The sequence below is a fragment of the Taeniopygia guttata genome, chromosome 7 (genome assembly GCF_048771995.1).
Source record: "Taeniopygia guttata chromosome 7, bTaeGut7.mat, whole genome shotgun sequence".
In the NCBI taxonomy this organism is placed as follows: domain Eukaryota; kingdom Metazoa; phylum Chordata; class Aves; order Passeriformes; family Estrildidae; genus Taeniopygia; species Taeniopygia guttata.
The window spans coordinates 14,626,015-14,650,378 of record NC_133032.1 but is presented as its reverse complement, the minus strand read 5'-3'; the positions used below and the strand labels follow the sequence as shown (position 1 = coordinate 14,650,378).

At 35.9% G+C, this 24,364-nt stretch overlaps 1 protein-coding gene across 7 annotated transcripts in view; it reads right to left on the bottom strand.

Moving 5' to 3' along the window:
* B3GALT1 (beta-1,3-galactosyltransferase 1) overlaps nt 1–24,364 on the bottom strand; it is a 181,328-nt gene that overhangs the window by 102,822 nt on the left and 54,142 nt on the right. The gene's annotated exons all lie outside the window — the stretch shown is intronic.

The following is a 24,364-nucleotide window of genomic DNA, read 5'->3' as shown; positions in this document are numbered from 1 at the left end:
TTCTTCCAGCTCTTATATTTAACTAACAGTTTCATTTACTCCTGATGTCCTAGCACTGTCCTGCAGTCATTAATTTCTGAGGAAAGGGCATTGTCAAATTAGGATATCATAAATCTACTGAATTCCTTTCATCCGTCATGGCAGTGACCTCTTCAGAGCACTCCTGTGTGTCACTAATGCATGACCTTCTCTGACTGATCTGGGCAGACTGTGCTTAATTGAACTGTGCTTTTTCAGTGAGCATTTTAACTTTCACACAATGATTTTTTCAACAGCTGACATCCAAACAACTGGTTTTTGTTTGCTGGGTGAAAGAACAAATAACATCTGATGCTTTGTCAGTTGAAAAAAAAGTAGTTCCTATTTTTAGTACTTTTAATATCTTTTATCTCAACAATTAAATCTGCTTTAAATGTCCGTGTTTTTTAATTCCTTTTATAATCCTTTGTATATAAAAAAAAAGGGCTGATTCTCTGCATCTTCACTTTTGTAGCATTATGGATTGCATCCTGATGAAAAACCAGTGCTCCAGAAATACTGTGCCTTGATCTGAAAACTGAGCATACCAGTTGGCTGCCTGAGATGGGACATTCCTTTTTATACATGGGTTTTAAACACAGTTCTTATTTCATTTAATTAATCTGCTCATTACAGTGTAATGCAAAAGACTGTACTTCCTTTTGCTCTGGAAGTTTTTCAAATATACAGAGGATCAATTGCTAACTGCAAAGCCATCTCAGTTATATTATTTGATGTTTCAGCCTCTGATTAAGAATTACTGTTAAATTTAAAGGGTCCTATTCCTTCACTTTTAGCTCATTATGGTGACTTTTTTTAGAAAGCACTTTTCTTGATTAATTTTTACTTTGCAATGTATTTTATTATCTTACATTAATTATTATCAAGTATTTGAGACTACCAGTATCTATTACTAATTTGTCTGCTGGTAGGACTCTGAATAGTTAATCTAAGTGCTTTAAATAATTATATGATTTTTCCCTACCCTACAGCTGGGATTTTTTATTGTATACAATTAATAAGATTTTGATACCTATTTTCCCCCTCAGTGCTTTCTAAAGACACATATTTTGAAATCTAGTTATACTGTGATTAAAGTAGAGCAAACCTGTTTGGATAAAATAATTACAGCTCAAATATTCACGCATCCATAAAACGTCACATTACAAATCTCAGACAGCTCTGCTGCTGAAGGCTGATGGGTTGTGTATGAACAAGTATGTAAAATGAGGATTAGTAGGGTAAGAAGTTAACTGTATTTCCAGTTGCTGCTGGCATGTGCTTTTGAGCTGGATGAACTTTGCAATAGCAATACGAGCCTAGATCTTTCCTGTTCCTTTGGTCCTCTTATGTCCTCTATGATGCATGGTCCTAAACTTACTTTCAAGATACCTGACTCTGTGATTTCATTTTTCTTATGCAAAGTATCTCCTCTCCCTGGTTATATGTGAGAAATCATGTTTTGAAGTGTGCTACACAGGAAGAGATTAGCAGAGGAATCCCATCGTGAATTTTACTGGAGAGGAACTGGAGGTGCAGAGAGAATTTGGAAAGCGTGAAGACAAGAAAAGCAGTGCTTTGTTTCTCTTCTCTGCTTGCTCCTTCTGTGAGCAGCACAGCCAAGAAAGGAGTTTGAAAGCAAGTTTATCAGGATCACAAAGTTGTTTGTTGCTGAATTACCAAAGTAGAAGGGCCCATAGAACTGAATCAGACACTTTCCCTTTGGCATGTGTAGTTTGCTTGAGTCAGAATTGCAGCACATGAATAATCTCACACTTTCTCCTGCTGTTCTCTTGCCTCCAGTTCTCCTCCTGACAGAGGTACTGGCCTAAATGCTACTGATCTTTATTGTTGTGAGTAGTAAACTATAATTATTTTATAATGGTGCAGGATAGGACAGAGGCAAATATTTGCAATGGACAGAAGAGTTAAAAGCTCAGACCAAACCTTAAGGCACAGTTCAGAGACCACCAAACCCTGTTCTGGGGTCTTTGGTAGGCCAAAAAAATATTGTCAAGAAGTTCAATTTAATTTAATTTAATTTAATTTAATTTAATTTAACTTAATTAAGAGATTCCTGTCTCTAGAAGCTCTTTGTGATGACTATTGACACATGGAACTCTTGGATCAATGACTTGTCTTTTAACAGAACTGTTTTAAAAAATACCCCTTAGGTCACACTAAAATTTTAAAAGTTCCACCTTATTTGGAAGATAACTGGTTATCACAAACATCATGTTTTCCTGTCCCCTAATAGTACTAAATAAGTAGATAAGTGTTTCAAACTGAATTTGCTGTTTCAAAGTGACAAAGACATGGATAACAGTTAGGACTGGAATGTAACAGAGTTAGCCTAGTTTGTAGGACTCAGGGAAATTCAGATTCCTTTCATAGCTTCTAGGCTTTTCTCCTTCTTCTATAAAATGGAGAGCATGAGTTCCAAAATTTGTACAATGGTAAGAAATACATTCCAGACTCTGTGAATCCCAGCTTTTATGAGGAAGAATGAGAGTGCTGCAGTGTATATAAGTACCTAAACAGTCAAAAGAAAATTAATTACACCTAGTTTCTGGTCATAGTTTTGTCTTGTTTTACTTCATGATTGGAATTTCCAACATGAAGATTTTCAATGACATTACATAAATAAATCTAGTGTAATGTATCATTCTTCCAAAATTTTTGTCAGGTTCCAGATGATTCAATTTCTAGAAAGAAATGCATGCTTCCCATATTACTTCTAGAAGTATTGTATACGCAATTAATTTTCATCTGTTTACTAAGAATCTGGGGCTTGTAGGTTTATTCATAAAATCCAAATTTGCTTGTTTGATTTTCCTCTTCCTTTCCTTCTTTAAAAAAGTGTAATCTGAAGGAAGCACAAAGTCAGATTGAAGGGGCTCTTGAGATTATATGGCAATTATATTTCCTCTTACAAAGGGAAAAGAATTAATCTTTTCTAAATTAGAGATGTGAAAAGAGCCAACTATGGAGGTATATGTCTTAAGCTACAACAAAAAAAGCAGGGTCAATCAACAGAAGAACATTGTCTGTCTGGGTCTGGCACTGTTGTAGAAAATGGGGAAAATACCAATCTAATATACAGAATATTATGAATTCCAAGGTTACGCATACCATAGCTGTGTGTCTGATTCACCATCTTTGAAGTCCAAAAGCTTATGAATGACTGAGCTTTTAAACTGGGAGTGAAGCTCAAAGGAAAATGGATTTGATAATTTTTGCTGATGTCAGTTTAGTCAGAGAATAGCCTAGAAAAATAGGATTAAGATAAAACAGGAAGATTTTTGCAAATCTGTCAATGTGTAAATGTTTAAGCTTCTCTAGTCACCTGTATTTCTCCCTATCATTTCCAAAAACACAAGTATAAAATCAATACTTATTTAAGATAGTATAGCTTGTAACATTTAAAGAAGCTTAGGTTTAAAAGAAAGAAAAAAAAATAATATAAATTCCTGTGAAAAAATTAGGGTAAGACTCTCCAGAAAAGCAGAATTCAAAACATACGCTGAGGAGCTGAATGCTGATCTGAGTCTAGTAAAAACATAAAAAGAAAAAAAATATACGGCAAGTAACTGTCATTTGTATAAGTGATATTCTAATCTTTGTGCTGTTCGGGAGTTTTCCTGTCAGTATTTTACACTACTTTTCCTCCATCCTTTTAAAAGGACTATAAATCTCTAACACTGCCTTTAAGACATACAAAATTACCTATCTAGCATCTCTTTTATACTGTTAAAATGCCCAGTCCTTTATGGTTCATATTCAGAACTTTCAATAGCTAAGTAAATTGTTTATGCATGACTTGCATTAGGAAGACAGTTAGTGCTTAGTAGATCAAAAGCCCTCTGAATGCCTACCCAAACCTAATTGTTTTGATGGAGGAACTTAATAGGCAAGCTTTTTTCCTAGCAATTTTCTTTCAATAGTAGTATAATAGTGGGACTTGTTGAATTGTTATTAGGGTGGGGGGTTTTTTTGTCATTCTTTGTTTGATTTTGAGAAACAGAAATTACGAGACAATTTTTTTGACTCAAGAAGCTTAGTCACTCATGAGAATTTGTTACCTTTGCTACTATAAAATTTACAAAGCCAGTCATCAACAAAGACATGAAAATGAAGTAAAATCAACCATGCTAGACTTACATCTAAAACAAATTTTTTAATACATTGGCTCTTTTTAATTTCTAAAGGATGGCTGTGATGTTCTCTGCAATGCAAAATTTAGATTTTTAAATTTGAGGAGTAGGAGCTGAGAGAGAACAATGACGCATCCTACAAATGCAATGCAGGAGCTCAGTATTTTTAAGGTAATTTCTCCTTGTAATGAATATCCCTGATGGCTGCCTAAAATCAGATTTATTGTAGTCTCACTAAATTTCTGCTTCTCAGTACTACAGCAACACATTTTATTCACAGCATGAGAGGCAGTTTTGGAATTTTAAAAATCTAGAATTGAAAAGAAAGATAATGAAAACAAATGTTGCTTTTCTATATGCACAGTCATGGTTTGAATTATGGGGTTTTCCCTCTTAGGTTTGCTTTTCATTTCTATGAATATTACATTGGGAAATGATCTTTTAGCTATTTTTCCTGTGTGTGCATCAAATGCCCAGGTGGTATAAGTTAGCTACATTAACTTCACTGATGGAATACAGAATTGTATCACCATGGAATGGAGAGCATAGACATGTAACATAGCACGGCACAAAACCTTTCTCATCTAGCAGAGATTATCTAGCTTCATGAGAATTTACAAGAACTTAGTATCTTGGACTAAGGACTAAAAATCTTGGTGGGAGCTTTGCCACTGCCTTTTCTGGAGCTAATGGGAAATAATAATATAACTCAGTTTTAAGCTACTAGCTCCGATCAGATAATTACACAGAAATTTAGCAAAGGTAAAGTTGATTTTATATGGTCCAAATCCCTATTTAACAAAAAAGAACTATATTCTGTTAAGCTCTTTTTTGAAATTCAAATTATGTTGATACCTTAGGGAAATGTCTGACTAGAGGCTAACAGGGTTTGCATGAGCTCTAGATGATTAACCTACTTTGTATTGCTCTCACCACCCTGCACTGGTTAATCATTATCTTCAGCAGTGTCTTCACAATTAGATAAAACATCATTTATTTCTTTTCTATATTTAGAAAACCTTAAACTAATCTTATTTTTCCTTTATTTTACATCATGCTTGGCATATGATGGAACATGTATAGTAGAACTAATGTAAGACAAAACCCCCAGTCTCTATCCTTGACAAGATTCAGATGAGTTAATTCTTTTCTGTCCCTCCAGGGCCAGTATCCATTACTGTTGATCAGATACTATGAGTTTCTAACTGGCAATGAACAAATTTTAAAATTCAGTCAGGCGTTTTTCTCACTCAGAATCTGGTTTATCAGCTGTTGTTTTTTTTTTTCCCTGAAGCATTAGACAACTGATTGGGAAGGCCAGTAAAAAGAAGCCAGTCTGTTGTTATGGTAGTTTTGTGAGACAGCTCTGAGTATGTGTGATGGTTAGATGGTGTGTTTCCATTGAGAAAACAATTACACTGAAGCAGGAGGACTACTGGGTTGCCAGTTATTATATATGAACTTTCTAATGGTGACTCTATCATGGAGGTGAAAAAAAGTTTTTTAGGTTCATTTGCAGGCCTACCAGCTGCAAACCTGCACCTACAACACAACTAGAAAATATGTAATCTATCTACTCTTCCATTCCTCTATTTAGGGATATAAATGTTGGTCTTCAGCTCTTCAAGATGGTGTTTCAGAATGTTGTCAATTACTGGTGTTACAGTGATTTTTTTTCAAATGACATGAGATTTTGCAATGGCCAGTTCTGCTCTGAATTTGCTATTCACAGAGGAATCTGACAAAGGGACTTTTATTGGATCAGTAGAAAATTTTCTTTCTGTATCCTCATATTCTCCTAAGAAGAATTTTCGTGAGAAAAATACACTAGCTGGTTCTTACAACACTCTGCATACTTGAACCGTAATGTCACATCACATGTGATATTTTAAGATTTCTTAAGATGCTAAATTAAGAGAATTCAAAAATATATTATTTAACACATTTGCAAAAAGGCCATATGTAAGAAAGGAACATACAGCTGTGCTTATCAGTGTGCCTCATCATCCTTTTTTTTTGGGCAGAAAACTATGTCAGCTTATTATTAAGTAGAAATACATTTAGACATTGCTGAGGAAATTTTTTGGAGGAAAAGAAATAGAAGCAGTTCATAAAATTGTTTTATATATAAACCAGACATTTGCAAAGAAATTTTATCTTTTCACACAAGGAATGCCATCATAATACCAGAACATGTAATTTCTTTTGAGAGAAGGTACTTATCTATGCCCTTAAATACGGCCGTAAATTAAGGAACCAATTATGCTGAAGAAAATGCAATAGCTAGGAAAAAAAACCTAGGTTTTGGCATATTTACATTTCTAAATATGACAGTGGATCTGATTTTAATTAAACTATGTGCTGAATTCCACAAGAATACCTAATTCTTGTAATTCATGGGAATCAGGCTAAAGAAAATAATTTTCTCTGGACTTCAGAAAATTACCTAATGGCATTGTCAGGAATAATCCCCAAGAAAAGTCAGTCTTTTTTCTTTTTATTTTTCCTGTACACCATCAAACAGAAATGCGTCTCACTAAAGACAGTTATTAAAAAACTTTTATACTTACTGAAAACACACAAATCCTTGAAAACTTTTATGTGACTGGAAAAGTGCAAAAGACATGTGACATCAGCATGTCCTACAGAAAGAATATGAATGCTGGCTTGTAAAAGTGCTCAAGTGACTGAGAAAGAGACTCATACCATATGCTGCAGAAGGATGCAAATGAAAATCCAGAGTCTGATTCTCTGTTAACAACTTCTTCACCTGACTCTGAAGACTGATTAACCCTGAGCATGTACCTATGCTGCTCTCCTTGCAGACCTCAGGTGCCCCTTAGCCCCCAGAGCATCACTGCCCTGGGCTCAGCCGCCTGTAGCACCTACCTGTGCTACAGATCTGCTTTATTTACTGGCCTCTAGATGGCCAGTGCTAGAAGTACAAATGTCAACACAGTAACTAGGACATCTTCGTGATGGTAAAGACTGGCTAATTTTGGAGACCTTTTATTTATGAGAATCCCACCACAGTTAAGAAAAGAACTACATATTGTGAGCATTTATTAAAAAAAATAATCTGACATGCAAACTTGATGCATAATATTCTTTTTAAATACAACTTCTTCAAGGAATTCTGTGGCACATTTTTAACATTTCCCAAGCCCATATGTTTCAGAAGCTCTGTGAGGAGCTGCTGTAAATTCTCGAACATAAAGGGTTTTCTAATGTGCAATAATAAATACTTATGATCCTGTGATTTTTTTTTTTTTTTACAATTTCTGTTCAAACTATGTACTGAGATAAATTTGCTTTTACATCCGTCTGTCCTACTTAATTTTTCTTTGATTAGATTGCCTGCTAAGTCTCATTCATTAAGTACAGCCTCAAGTCTTCTGTTTCCCTCCCATTTCCATGTTACTTGGTGCTGGCATGTCATGTACATGCTGGGCAGATCCTCTCCTGATCTTGGACCATGCATGTGGTAGGTAGTGGATCTACACAGGACAAGTAGTTTTGCCTGCAGTTTATTGTCCTGGAACAGAACAGAGGCACCAGCATTGCATTTAATGGGAATTTTTTTGCTGGCTGTTTGTTTGTGCCACCACCCTTTCAACCATGAATTCTCTCCATGCAGAGAGATATTATTTCCCTGGTGTTACTAACTCCTCTGGTCAGATTTGCAAAACAAAGGCGATCACTGTCCTGGATTTGAGTATGGCCTTTTATGCCATTCTTATATTGTTTTAAAATTCTGTACTTACTATTTAACATTTAAGATAATGTCAGGCTATCTACGCACGAGCTATTTAATTTTATCCTGCCCATGACCTCTCACGTCCATCTGTGTACTTTGAATTGCAACTAACGTAACTTAATTTTTGACAACTCAAACACTGACGGTGCATCTGCTGCAGAAATGAAGTTTACATGGGATGAGATCTGTGTGGGAGCCCATAATGCAGGTGGTCAGTTCACGCTGAACTTGCCTAACTACTGCCTTGCCCTTGGTGAATTGATGCGAGCTGCAGCCTACTTTAAATAGTAGACCTTTCACAACAAAACTCAAAATTTGAAAATCTATATGGTCGTATTTCTTTTGTGCTTCAAAAAAAAAGTACCTTCACTGGTAGTTTTCAGCTTTAAAATGGTGTAGTAATTCCTGTTGGAAGAATCCACATAATCCTGTGTATACTTTTGTGTTTACAGTGTGTGATGTAGCTCTCTCAGTAGTTTTGATGTGTTTATCAGAGGTGGTTAAATACTATAAAAATTTTCCAGTTCAATTCTCAGGTGGAAGGCACAATCCAAATAAGCATACTCTATAACTGGAAGTGGCCTCAATATAAACCTATATTGGCAAAATGAGGTACTTTTAGCTAGGTAACATGGTGTACCACAGTTGCAGCTATGTTTATTTCAGTCCTCCCTGTTGAGGAGCAGACAGTCAGAAATGCTCCCTTCTGTTGAGCAGAATTCAGTTTGTGGTTCCCACTGCCAGAGACTATTGATCAGATCCAGGCGAATCGTTGACTTTTTTTGACATTTTGTTCCTTTCTATGAAAGAAAGTTTCCATTACAACTGTAAGAAACTGAAACTTCAGCAGTGAATAGGTATGAATGTAGGTATGAAATGTAGAAAAACAAAGGTTAGTAAATGCTAATTGTAACTCAGCAGTTGGTACACTGTCTGATCCAATACTCTAGGTGTGCTCTGTTAAGGCTAAGTTGTCCTTCCAGCCAAAGAGGTAAAAAAAAAGTTAATAGGACATTTTGGATAGCTCTGAAAACCTAACTGTTGGCTTGGCCATGCCCTCATGCTCCAATCATAAAGTATTTTTCCACAGTTTCAGGCCAAAATACATGTTTTATAGGGTATTTTCAACCTCTTAGTATTTTTCTTTTGAATTTTATGACAATGTAATATCAACATAGTGAAACTGCACTGACATTTTTTGGAATGCTCTGACTGTATTAAACCTTGTCCTCTCTGAACTTGTTCTGAGAATAAGACACAAGGTATTTATTGCCAGAATCTGAGAACTGCATATGCCTCCAGCCAATGCCGTTTAATCTCTTGCAAGTATTTGAGTATCTTCATGTTACAACAGAGAATTTAAGCTTACACAATGTGGGAAAGCTGCTGTGTACTCTATTTCCCTTAAGTTCCTTTGCACAGACCTCAGCTGATGCATATCTTTATGTTCTCCCAAGTACAGGTTTATTAGTGAACTTTTAAGATTTCACATCCTATCCATAAAATTATTGTAGCAGCAAAGTAACAACAGTGTACACAGATTACTGGCTTTTTACTACAAATATTTAATTGGCTAGATAGAAAAAGATTTATAGACAGCTAGAAAAATCAAAGGAAGAATTTGATTTAATACATAAATCAAATGAACTCGCTGTTGGACTGTTTCTGACACAGGTTTGAATTGAGAAAGAAATTTAAACATAGATGTTTGCTATATAGTACTAAATATTAAAACAGAGAGCATGCTATAGCATCATTCTTAATGTACTGCTTAATGAGTGGAAGGGGTAATTGGCACTAGATGTGACTTCAGATCATTGCTAGCCGCAGCCATTACTGTCCAAAGTTGCATTTTAGGCCGAATGCTGACTATTCTGTCTGTGGAGAAACTTTCTGTTCCCTCTAATTAAACTGGATAATGCAATTCATGAACTGTTTCTGGATCAGTGCTCTCCTTACTTTAATGGAAATCAATGAAAAATAAGTAGGCTTCCGCAGGAGGAAATAAAAGTACAAATTCAATCCCAGAAAAACAGCCCATGAAGATTTGTCAAAAGTAAAGCACACTGGTGACCTACAGCCTTTTCTGGGCTTAATGCACTCTGCTTGCCTTGGAAATGCTAAGGGCCAGATGGAATTATTTCATGCTACTTCAAAATGAGTTATCAAGTCCTGCTGCTAGTGTGTAGCCAAATAAGCCAGAGTTTTGAAATAAGTTATCAAATCTTGGCACCAATGCACCACCAATCAGTGGATTTGCAATAGACTGCTGTGGAATGACCAAAACAAATCTCAGTAACAGGGAAGCCAGAACACTTCTGTGACTGCAATTACAATAAAAAAAGGATGCAGCTTGTCCAGTGCAGCAAATCCGCCCCTCTAGAAATCTTTTCTTCAGCAGGTTTTGCTACTTCAGCTTCTCTTGAAAACTGGAAGATTTAACAGTCCCTACCAAGAACAGAAATGCAGCACCAAATTAGATTTTCCTAGTCCTTTTCCAGTTTTTTTTCCCTTTGCCTGTGCAGAGGGAGCTTTAAATGATTTGCATTTCTTCTGTGGCCTAAAGCATTCTTCCTTTAACAGAGAGAATAGCTCCATGTACTAATCTGGAGGGACATCACTTGGGTAATAGTGCATGATGTGTTGCTCCTAGAGGAAGCCAATTGGAATTTTGGACAGTAAAACAGAAATTGGGCTGCTTTTCTACTTTTAAGAATGTACCTGTTCAGATATAAGTCTCTTTGTTATTTGTTGGCAGAGGGTGTGTAAGTCTTTTAAAAATACTGTCAGAAGATGCAGCAAAGATTGTTTCCAGTTTCTAACATGTGATGTAATTTGGAGAAAAGTATTAATAGGTTTTGGTATGAACCAACATTCTCATAACCTTGTAGTTCCTATAATAAGACAACTTTGTTGTCTGGAAAGCTAGAAAAGCCCAAACTTTGTGACAGTGTTCCAAATCTGTACTGAAAAAAAGCTGTCAAAATTCTAGTTTTAAAATTCTCCAAGAATCTTTCATATGCAGAAATCGGAATATTATTTATCTCAGAAATCTGAGTATTTATATCGCATTTAATGCATGTATTTTGTAACTGTCTAGGATGTTTAACGATGATACTTGGGTTTCTGTGGAGAGTTAAGCTTGTTATAGTCCAGCAGCAAAATCCCTTCAGTCCTTCAGGGGCAACAAGGTGGATGAAACAGGTGTCAACTGTGTGGGAACAATGCCATGGAAGGGCTTGGCAGGGAAGGTGACCAGGACTCTATCTTTAGCTTCAAAGCACAAGCAGAGGACATCTTTAAAAAGCTGCATATCATCATATCTCAGATTCTCAATTTCATCTCGCTATCCATTGCTGGTTTTGTCTGTTCTGTTTTTTCAAAACTGTTTCTCCTTGTACTTTTTCTTGCCTCCTAAGCCTCAATGCAATTAAAATGTTTAAAAACATTAATTGCAAAGGTATAATTGTTTTCCATGATGTGAAATGTATTATTCCAAACATCAACTGTCTAGATGGAAAAAAAAGTCAAAATTATCTGTTAAAGTGTTAATACCAGTAAGTCAGCCTTAATATTGTACATGATAACATATTCTACCTCAGCATTTTTGACATTTTCAGTTCCTAATAAACTAAATCCACCTGGGTTAGCTCCTAGCTCTTCTGTGTAGCAGTAGTATTTGTTGCCATCTAAGAACCCCTTAAAAGAGGAAGGAACTAATGTTTAGTGTTGAATTGTAGGGAATTAAGAAATTCCCATGAAAACCTTTTCTATATTATGATGACAGGATGCAGGTGAAATAATGACAGAAGGATTTCTTTAATGAGACTACAACTTGCCTTGCATAAAGAACTGCACCAGAGTACACCTAAAATAGATGTCTATGACTCTGCATCTGCCAAAGGTTACCAGCAGTTCCTGGTTAGAGAAGCAAGAGGCTTCCTGGTGTTTCTCTTAGCATGGATTTAACAGTTTAGTCAGAGTCTAGGCTCAACAGTAATTACCTACCTTAGTTGTCACCTCCAAATGATCCTTTAAATATTTATACATAAAACATTTAAACATGACAAATGCAATCAAAATCCTTTGACTAAAAAAACCCAAAAACATTAGGGCTAGACTGCAGATTCCTTAATGGTGTGTGACTGATTTTCCCAAGTGAGAGATTACTTAATATCAGACTCTCAAGATAGTTTCCTGAACTTACTTGCTTTTGAGTGAAAAAAAAGCCCCAAAACCCAAACTGAAAACCATGCAGAATATAGATCTCTGAACTCTTACTCATCTCTGCCCCTGTGTTTGTCATCCACCTACCAGAAATAATTAGAGCCATCTCAAATTCTGCCTCTTAATCTAAGTAATTTCCATGTAGATTTCCCTTCCAGGGGTCTGTTTATGATCTTCAAAGCTATTTCATCTTAAGAAACGCTGTATCTTTGATCATTTGTTTCAAAATGTATCCTATCATTCCAGTAAAAGGAAATTAACATTTAGAGAACACCTTCAGGTAATTCAGAATCCTAAAACAATATAATCATAATTACTAGGAGAAATACAAATACAAATACTTGGAGATCAAAACAAGGATCTAGCCCTCTTCTTTTTTATTAAGGGATGATTTTACAAAGAGAAGAGCCTTTTCTGAGATTTCACATGTATCAATAAACTATGTGGTGTCATCTTTCTCTGCCAGCACACAGAGATTGTAAATTTTGGAGAATCAGGAAAAAGTCAAGGACGTTCTTGCAGATAATCTCAGCTATGACTTTTGTCCTGTATAATTGCACCTCTCTTTTTGTTCTACCTGTAAGTCTGAACAAGACTACTAAGGCTCGGGAAAACCCCAGCAGGAGCAGGGGGAATGTGCTCTGTGTCATTCCATTGTGCCCCCTGCCTGTGCCTTTGCTCCCTGAATCCCTAGTATTGTGACCTAAAAGGGAATTTCCTTCTGTGACAATAGTTTTATGCCAAGAAAGCCACAGTGAATAGTTGTGGTGGCAGCTTGCTTTACTCTAACAGCCAGGTATTTCCTTCTTTTATAAAGCACAGATCTGTTGTGTCTATTTGGGAAGAGAGAGTGAAGCACTAAATTGTGGGATTTAGTGTGGCCATATCAGTGCAGTCTGCAGTAATAAGGTAACCAAAACAAGGATACCTCCATTGCAGCTAATAAAATCTGACTACTACTTCAAAATCTAGGAGTAAACAGAATCAGAGTATATGCCAAGTTGCTGCTTTGCCCCTCTATTTTTTGGTAAGAATTCTATTGTCCTGCCCACTGAAACTCATTAAGCAACAAATTTCAAGTTGTGAAGGAAAGTCATCCTTCATTGACCATTCATACTGTGTTGTTGAAAGTAGTTTTATTTATGATGTTTCACTGCTTTTTCAATCTACCATATATCAGACAATTTATCAGAAAGTTGTAATGAACTCATGATTTGATGCTATTAACAGCTGCACAAACAACACAAGCTGTAGATCTTCAGTTTGGAAAACTCAATTTTATGTACAAGCCACAGATTATCTAGAGTTTAGACTTTAAATCATCCTGCCAAAGTCTATTTCATCGTGTAGTATCTCTAACTGATCCCTAGGGTACTTTCTAAAATTAAAAATATGAGACTTTGAAATATTTTCAATCTTGATGCCTGGCAATTTTTACAATTACACTGATTTAAGGAAGTACTAAAAAAAAGGCTTTGGTTGCTTCTTGGGAACACTACAAAGTTCCAGATCTCTCTAAAATCAGTTAACCAAAATTGTACTATCTTTATACACATCCAAATAGGAATGGGAGGAATACCTGTTCTGTTTTCTTCTTTACTGCTGGACAGTACTAAAACCTATTCTATATTCATACTAGCAAAGGCAAAGAAAATTGAAGTACTGTTTTGTAAATCGTACTTATTTCTCCCTACCTTAACATTTGTAACAGTATATTTTAGCCAAAACAATTAATTTTGTTTCTGTGATACTCTGTAAACAAAGACTCAGTTTTAACCAGTAATGAAGTTTTTGTGTGAACTAAAAGCAAATGATACAACTATTTTGAAAAATTCAAAGGATTGGAAGGGATGTCACTTCAAAATGTAGAAAGTAGTAGTGGAAAGTATTTGAGATAACATCGTAAATTGAAAAGACTCCAACACAATAACTATTCATCAATAAATAATGACTATCCCCATAGTGCTTTATGGAATTTTAAAAATAGTTTTTGCCTTCCAATGAGTGAACAGTAAGTGTGTGAAAACAGTGTGATGGTATTACTTTTGTTCTGAACAGTCAGCCTTTTTTTATGCATACTTTTGAATAGGGAGTTCTCAGGATAATACTTTTTGAAATACTGTATGCACACGCCAAAGAATCCATTTGAAAGCAAAGCTCTTTGTGATTTTACACTGCAGTAAGACATAGCACTTTAAACTTGCTCTGTCAAATACACCATTTGTCTCAGAGATTACACAGCACAACCTTTCTTTTTAAGCTTGTTAGTACTAAGTATCCTTCAACACATTTGGGATGGTATTTAACACTTTGCCTTTTACCCTGAAACCACTCTCTGAAAAGGGAATTGCTTTGTCACAGATAATTCATAATAGATCCACACACTTTAATTTTAAAATATGGTAATTTACAGCATAGAATTACCAGTACCATCAAATATTTTCTGTAAGGATAACTACGATGTTTGAATTAAGAGCACGTATTTGTTAAAAACACAAAAAACCTTATATTTGAAAGTAAAGATTATTTTTAAGAAGTTATCCTTGTATCATGGTTCAATGATAAGAGTAAGAAATTTCCTTTATTGCAAATGGAAACCAAATGTGAAGGTGCAACTGTGAAGGGCCATAATATTTGCTGTCCCTAAGGACAGAAGGGCAAACTGAGAACTGACAGTTCCTACTGAGAGGTTGTCATGAGACTGGCCACAGATTTGAGTCCATGGTAGTCCTTGCAGGTACCTCACCATGGCTTTCTTCCTGCTTCTGGTAGCATAGTTTGAGATTTTTTTCAAAGCCTTACTTCAGTAGTCTCTCTTGAGAGTCCACAGTTCAGTATGCAGTTAATCTGATAAAGGTGCTGCTACAGGAGTCTGTAAAGCCACAAAACTAATAAGCAATATAGCAAGGAAGAGAATTAACTTTTTCCCCCCAACACATTTAGTAACCTCAATTTCACAGAAGAATCACACACATAGACAATATTTTTATTCCCCATCTCATGCTGATAAATACAGGAAAAAATCAGGAGCTTGATCCAGTATCAGAAATTCAGGTTGTCCTTTGCAGTCTTCCATTTTCTTTTGCTCTCTATTCTCAAATAGACAAAATGCTGGCAACTAGAAATCAAATTTGAACTCTGAACTGTAACTTTATACTGAATCGTATTAAAAATGTAAAGGTTATAAGCAGGTCATTCTAATGTTGTTATCCAGGTACTTAACTCCTTACTCCTCAGTCTGATGCCTTTGGTGTAGCTCTCTTGCCTGCTTTTTTCACACAGTTTTCCCTTTTGTCTCTTTGACTGCAATAGGGAGAGAATAACCATTATATTTTGTTCAGAATGTATTTTTGGTGAGGTAATTCTGTTTTCCAAGATTTCTTGCATCTCAGTGTGTTTTTCTGTTGGGAAAAACCCATCGCTAGAGCAACTAGATTTCAAATAAAAACATTTTAACTAAGAGGCCTTTTATTATTCTGAGTTCCAACTGTGTAGTGTTCTATTTTTCTTGGACAGCAAGAATAACTAGCTGTTAATTGCATCCTTCTCTTTTGACTCATAATCCCTATTGTTTTTGAAAATTATGGTCAAGTTTAATAGCAGAGAGGAAGAGAAATATTACAGGAAAAAACTGAAAAAGGTTGTAGGGGAAAAGAAACTAAAAAAACTAAAAAATGAGAGAAAGAATAAAGAAAAATTTCAGTAAAAAAAATTAATGCTCTTTTCTTGAAACTTTTATAGGAAGTCCCATAGACGGAGCATGATCCTCTTCCCTTTCATTCCCATATCTCACCTGCAGAAAAGGTCCAAGACCATACAATTGTACCAGAGTCCTGCACCAGGATCCTGCATGCCCGAGTCTGCAGTTTTCTTTGTGATCTGTCAACCAGACAATCTTTCAGCTTCCAGGCTGAAAAGAGGCCAGTGCAACTCTGCAGCCACAGACACTCGCCAAACCCCTCCTTCTTAGCATCGCCTTGCTAAGAAGCACAATCCTGATGTCAGCCCTTCCTTGCCACAAGGCAGTCACAGCACTTCTGATTCCTAGGACTGAATGCTTGCATCCAGCATGGGGTGAGAGATAACAGATACCCAATTCTGTTGTGAGAGCCACTGCTGAAGTTCAATGCATTCAGCATTGAAGGAAGTTGAGAATTCAAACCTGTAAGGTGACAAAATTCTCAAATGGGGATTATACCTCACTGAACATTTGGGGCAGGAGTTTCACATGCACTGTTGGCTCAATGCCACTTCCATATGGGATCAGCCTCTTGCTGCCTTCATTTGCAGCAGCAAGTATCTGATATGGAATGTTTTGGGAAGCTCCCCTGAAAAAAAATTCTTCATGCTCATTCTGATATCTGAGGTGAAATATAGGCAACATTGGCATACTTCTAAAGATGGCTGTGCTGGCTGAACTGCAGAGCATTTCCTGTCCTGGTAATTAGAATTCAAATGCATTGAGAAGAAAAATATTCAAAAAAACCCCAAACCTGTTAGCTAGGCAGCTAACAGGTTTTGGGTTTTTATTTTTTTTGAATTTTGCTTATCTCTGCCACATTCCTAGCTGGACATATGGCAACCAGGTTGTCAGTATCAGCAGATTCAACAAGGACTTCTCTTGCAGGGAAACCCTACCCTCATTTGCATTGGAATTAATTTCTCCAGCTCCAGATTTTCAGCATGCTGGTAGAGTGTGCTGGGTCCTTCAGTTCATAGACAGCATACTGGTCTCAGATTAGTGCCCTCTGAAGAACACAAAATTGACTAGGGAAAAAAAGAAAACATTGTTGTGTTTGGGTTTTCTCAGAAAAACATCTGATAATTGACATAGATTTGGGGGATTTTTAAAATTACAAAATACAGTCATTTAAATGTTCTGCAAATGGCTGAGAGAGACATAGAGTGCTGGAAACTTTATGCAGTATGAACAAAGGCTAAGGTTTTTCTTCCATAGTGAAGTCAATACTGTTGGTAGATTTTGAATCTTTCAACAGATTCTATGCAAAATTTGTCTTCTGCCATTATACTGGTGTAATACCTGGCTCTCTGTTTCCTTTATTTCTTTAGTTGTACATGTAGCACTCAGTGTTATTACCTCTCTTTTCTTTTGTCTTTCTGATTTATTTTCTCTCTTATAATTCATGTTGTACAGTATTCTGGTAGAGATAGGAATTTCCATTTGTTCTGTCATGTGAAGCCTGACTGTACGATATTTCTTTGTTCAGTCCTCCTACTGATCCATTCCCAAATTGCAGAAACTGTGGGTTTCATATGTATTCAGTTATCTTCTTGTCTAAAGTATACATACAAATGCATTGTATTTAGCTGTTAAAGCCAGTAATTAATTCTAGTTTGAACTGCAACTTAACACATTAACACTGAGCTAAATTTTAAATGAAGAGTTTTTGAGATCCAATATAGAAAATAAAGTGTTCTGAAATTTGTCATGGAATGAATCTTTATCTCTTCTGAAATCAGATGAGTTTAATCAAAGCATTTTCTATCAAAGGGATTAATCCAAATGGATTTTAACCCTTTAAATGACATATTTTATTTACAAATTTCTTTCCAAAAAAGCCGTTTCAAAACAAAGAATACACAGCATTTTGTTCAGCTTTTAAAAAAATGTTAAATTTGGGCATATTCCTAGCTGAAGTAGTTAAATCATAAACTCTAATTCCAAGAGGCATCACTTTGTTCTTATAAACCATATTTTACAAGTATTTGATGTTTTACAGATTATGATGAACATGTATTTCCTTCCTGAAAAAACATTTTGACAGAATGTTTTAATCAGCTCTGTGGAGAATCCAAATGATTAAAATGTTGCTTAACACACCCCTAAGCTAGACCAGCACTCAAAGGCTCATAGTCCATATCAAGAGGACAGAAAACATCCTCACTGAGACAAGGACAATTTCTCTAGCATTCACTTTTATATTTCTCTAGCATTCAGGCTCTGCAAACTATCTATGCCAAAAAGCAACATCAGAAGTATTTTTTGGACTTACACTGTCAAAGAGATGACAGGCTGTGTCCCAGCCTTCTAGCCAGGTCATCTTTATGGCTGCTCACACCAGGCTGCCTGCTGCTAGAAGCTGTTTTTATGTTGCCTCCAGGAAGCAAAAAATCAGAACAAGATTTCTTTTTTTCCTAATTAATGATTTTTTTCAAATAGAGGCTGCTGAATTGCATGCAAATATATTTTTTAATATATTATATTTTTATAAATCTATTATATATTTTATATTTATAATATATATTTTATTTATAGTATGTAATATTTCAGTTTTATACTGTAAATAACAAGACTTTATCATAATTGAATAAGTTAAAGTTTTTGGGTACTTTTGGAACAAATTATAAATCCAGTAAAGGTTGTGTATAATTTTGATGCTTATTTCAAGTCCTGAGTTGGCAGAAGGGTTGTGTTCCACCACTGAGCTTGCACTTTCTAGGAAACTTTACCATAGCAAGAAACCTCACCATACTCCTAATATTCTGGTGTTCTTATTTACTTAGCAATATTGTAAACTATAAGAGTTGAGCCACATGTGTCTTTACAAGGCTGTGTCATGGCTTCACCAAGGCAATGAAGAATTGAACTGTATTCTCAGCTGCCTCCTCAAAATGTGACACTTCCTTCAACACAGCTTGCTTTGGCTAAGAAAAGAGCCAACTCATCCACAGTGTATCAGGAAGCCTCTGTACAACTGTAATGATGCCAGCAGAGAGATACTTGCATCTGCCTAGACATTTTCTGTCTCTATAGTGATAGTTTAAATGTAAGTTGACTCAAATAATTATAGCACACTGCTGTGATTAGTGCCTTGGAATTGTTTGGATATGGAGACAGAATAAGCCACCTATTAGAATTTACTTTGCCTTAAAAAATGTGAAGTGTTTTCATGTTGGACTAATTGGCAAGTGAGGAGTCATGTTTCCATGAATGGCTGTACCCTCTACAGCCTCCCATCACAGAATCATAAAAAAATGAAAATAATTGTGTTCCAAGTATGAGCTCATGGTATTTTAAACACTGCACAGCATGTTTTCAAGTTTTCCCTTTCATCCAGTCCTCCATGTTTTGATACATTATTTATTGAGAAAATTCTTATTTCAGTAATGTTGGAATTCAGAGTATATTTTGTACCCTGTTCTTGCTGCTGCAGCATCATAATAAAAGACAGACTCAAGTTTTTTTGGGAGTTGAACTGGAGGAGTAGTGTTCTAAGACATAACTCTGCACAAGGAGCAAATAGTTTCCTGTAAACATCAGGATTCTGCTACTGCTTCAGATTATTTCTCTCATTTCTGAGTGTTCAGGCTATGGGAAAACTGGAAGTTTCTGTGTCTCAGCCAAGATTTGCAATGTTTCTAAATACTAATAGTATTACCCTCCTTTTTTTGTTGTTGTGTTATTAAATCACTCTTCATTTCTTGAGGAGTTAAGAAATATCATCCTAGTACTTATCTGTCATATGGGGAAGGGGCAATAGCAGAACACTGGAAAGGCACATTGGAGCACAGTTTGGACAAGAGCATCAAATCCAGTTTAGGAATTAGGAAAGGAACAAACCCTAGAGGCTTAATCATGTCTCACTTTTGCTTATCTTCACTGAAGTACTCCATGAAGTTACATAGGCTGTGCTCAAAAGGGCCTGCACCTTACAAAAGATAAATGTTACCAAAAAAATGACAAATGCTCAGCACTTCTGCAAATTGTCTAGGATATATGCTGTAGATATGAAATCAATATTAATTACATTATAACATGTGTATTACAAAACAGTAATATTTATTGAATCATAGAAGGAGATGAGTTGCAAGTGACCCATCAGGATGATCGAAGTCCAGCTCCTGGCCCTGCACAGGACCAACCCCTAGAGTCACACCATGTTCCTGAGAGCATTGTCCAAACACTTCTTGTGCCCTGTCAAGCTTGGTGCTGTGACCACTTCGCTGGGGAGCCTGACCACCCATTAGGAGAAAGACATTTTCCTGATGTCCAACCTAAACCTCTCCTGACACAATTTCAGGCCTTTCATTCCCTTGGGTCCTGTCCCTGGCCACCAAGAGAAGAGATCAGTGCTGCCCCTCCTCTTGCCCTCACCAGGAGTTGCAGACCTGTGATGAGGTCTCCCCTCAGTCTCTGTTCTCCAGGCTGAACAGGCCAAGTGGCCACAGCTGCTCCTCACACAGCTCCCCTTCAAGGCCTTCACCATCTTTGCTGCCTTCCTCTGGACGCTCTCCAATAGCTTAATGTTTTTTTTATATTGTGGTGCCTAAAACTGCATTTAATATTCAAGATAAGGCTACATCAGTGTAGAGCAGGAAAACCACCTCTGGCTGTCTGGTGATATATTTATTCAAAAATAAAAAGAAGATTTTTTTCTTTGAAAAGAAAAATAAAAATATTATTTACTTTAAAAATGTAATCTAGCATTTTTTAAATGTTCTGAATATTTATAAGGTCTTTCGAATCATTACTAGGTTACAGAAATAGATGAAGCCATCCTCTGGTGGATTTAAAATATAGATGCTTGCAGAATGTAATAAATAATTAGGGTTTTTAAAAAAATTGTTGACAAACATTAATATCTGTGTCTCAATGACTGCAAAAGTAGTATTTTTAATGTACTGTATTTTTTCTTTAGATTTTAGTATTGTCATTATACTCTATAACTCACATGAATAATTCACAATAGAGATTATCCCACAACATGCATACTATGGATTTACTTTTAGCCCATTCCCCTTACAATTCCCTTAATGTTCTTCTCTCCATGCCTGATTGTATTCTTTTTTTCTCAGTTTGTTCTTTTTAACCATCCCTTCAGATTTCTATATTCCTTTTTGATGCTTTTTAAACTTAAATAGTTTGTAGAGGTGCGGATTTTAAGAACTCCATCACCTGCAGTTTACTAGAAACCCTGATCTGAAATATTGAGTATCTGTTAGCTGAGTGCTTCTTCTGCCTAGAGGATATGTAAGGAGCTCTGCATGAGTAAAGATGTTTTCTTATGATCTGTATACTGCATACTCATTTGGAAGTTATTTATAGATGTGCTGTGTTGTTTCCATTTTCTATCCCTTTATCTCTCTCTCAAGATTAGTATTGCTTTCTGCCTCCCTCTAAATGTGAGCATTTCTGTCATTGTAATTCTCTAGTCTGCTCCATTATTGTTCTACCTCATTTATTTAATACAAGTCATTAATCGAACTTCATACATTTGGGCAAAAGGAAGAAACATGATACAAATGGATTCAGTTGGAAAATTTGAATTCATTGTGCACTGCCAAGTGTTTGGGGAATATATGGGATTAACTTTGTGGTGAGTTAACCTCATCTCATTCTCCCTTCTTCCTTTTCTCCATCAAGGCATGATGCTGTACTTCAGCTGCAGCTGAACAGTCATTTGACCTGTTTTGAGTGCAACCCCTCGCTGAAGATATGATTCCCATTGCTCCCTTTATTCATGGCCAACCCTACATCACCCCACTATCATTTGTACAGCCAGATGATGAACTGGATCATGGACTAATCTGTCTTAAAAAAAACAAAATATAAAAAAAAAAATCAGTTGGCTCAGTCAGACTTACTGCACTGCCATGCAAATCCAGGAAAAGAAAGTGCAGTCGCACCTATCAGCAGCTGCCCATATGTCTTACAGCAAAGCAGCAAGAATTGTGTAATCAGGCAGTAGCCCTTGGAGATGGGAGGGGAAAACCCTATTGACTGTTTGAGCTAGAGATCAGGCTCCCTTCTCCACAAATTTAGGTGTCTCAAAGTTAAATCAGGAAGGTGTCAAGAAATATTGGACTTGCATGAAAAAGATTTTTGCATTACAGTAGTCAAAAAACCTTTTTCAAGACAATACTGTGAAGATCCCTTTTATTTTTTTTCACTTTAAAAAGTATTCAGCAGCCCTTACTAAGGTGAGCAGAGAAATACTAGCATAATAGGAAAGAAAATCTGTCTCACAAGATTTAATATGTGGGAGAAGGGGCAGTGACGTAGTACTAAGTTCATTTCAGCTTACAGTAACAAATTGTTTCAGCAAAACTACATGGTAAAAATTGTTTCAGCAAAATTACATGAAGGAAAGAATTTGGCTGAGTTCTTGAAGGGAGCAGAAATTGAGCTGCTGGAGGTTGAAACAAATTGGTTTCTGGGGCTCTTGGGATGTCATGCCAGCCCTGTGAGCAGTACACTGTGCATTGCTTTTGATATTAGTCTGTTTGTAAAGAGAATAAAATACCCAATGACTTTATCTACTAATTTTCTTCCAAACAGGAAATAATCCTTGCTAGAGCCCAAATTGTCCATAGGACTTGAAAATGATGACAATATGGAGTACAGTAGTATAATCAAAATAAAGCATTTTATGATTTTCAGCTGAATGCTTTCAAAAAAGCTGGACACAACTTTTCCAACACTCTTCTTTCAGAAATATAAAGAAACCCATTTGAACTTGGCCAGTTCAAAATGTACTCTTGGCAGTGGAAACTTTGAGAGATGCAGCATATTTAGCATCATTTGTATCTGTTGGCTTATATTGCTTCTAATATAAGCATTTCAAACAAAGATAGGATGTTTTCTTAGCTCGCTTGGAATGTTGACATTAAATCATCCATACCACAGGGATACTTGTCTAAGGATCACAGACTGTTCTGCACTTCCTTTGAAGAAAGAACAAAGATAACACTAAATCTGGTGGTTAATAGTTCAACGTAGACATAGCAGCAAAAGACTAATTCTGTTTTTGCAATTAAAAAGCAATCAGTAGTCAGAAAAAAAAGATTAATATCTAGAAAACTAGAAGGGTAAAAGGACCAGAAAAAAATGAGGAGTATTAAGGAATGCAATGTTATTTTGGGGGGAAACAAATTCAGAATGGGATCTGAAATTGTGCTGGAATCATGCAGTTCACTGGATGGAGATACCCTAGTTGCAACAGTATCACTGAAAGTAAAGCTGCATCTTGCTTTCTTGCCACAATCAGTTAAAAATTAACTAAAATACTACATAGGCAGTATGGATTTTTTTTCACCATAACAAAGATTAAGGTTCCATTCAAGTGTTCAGGTTCCAGGAGAGAAAAACATTCAAAATTGTGTAAATTTTTTGTTGAGGAAAAAGTTAAAGAAGCATTCCCTACTATAAATAGGGGGGGAATTTTTTCTCCCACTATTGATACATTATTCATCAATAACTTATCCTTGCTAGAACTTCTACAATTAAGGAAATGTCAGGACTTGCTCATACATATTTTGAACATAATATTGGATTAGCAAAATATAATAGTAGATGATACAATATTAAAAATGAAATAAAATATATATCATCAAAATATTATATCTATAATATAATAAACCACATAATAGCAACCCTCCCCCCTTCCCATGCTATTACAGAATGTGGTATCATTTAAAACCACTGAAGGATTTGTGCAATAGAGACATTTTAGAGAAAGTCACATCTTTGTTCTTGGTGTTACTTACTTAGATTGAAATGTCAGGTTAAAATTTCACAAAAGGGAAGAAGAAGAAGCCCAGCTGCTCTCAAAGCAGGAAGAGGCAGGGCCTGCTTCACACCTCAACCTGGCAGCCTCCTCCTTAAGATAAATGGGGGAAAAGCAACTGAAAGCCAACATTTCCATAGGAATATTTTACAGTTTTTGCTCTCTGCTTTTTGCCCAGAAATGCAAATTTCTCTTCAGAATATGTTTTCAAACACTTTTAATGTTGGTAGTTTGATGCACATACAGTTTCCATTATTGAAACAATTTCATATGATTTGGGTTTCAGATTACTAGCAGGTAGCATTTTGTTTCCACACAATCAGACTAGAAAAGTAGGGAAATGTAGAGAGTTCTTCTCAGCGACAGGAAAGGGATAAAATTCCTCAGTTAATTTACAAAACTCCCTTTTTTTGCCAATATATTTATACCTATATTTATATTTTTAAAATTAATCCTGTATTCAATTTTGACATAATAAATAATCTTTTCTCTAAATATAATGCTTAGGATAAAACAGTGCATCCAATAATATTTGCTCTTTGTCCTTTTTCAGTGTTTTGCTAACATATCTAGAATTGTTCTCACTGTTTTCCTACAAGTATTGCATTCTGGTCATTTTAGTAACTACTTAAGAGGAGCTTTCAATGAAAACCTTCAAGTAAGAATGTTTTGAGAGTGGG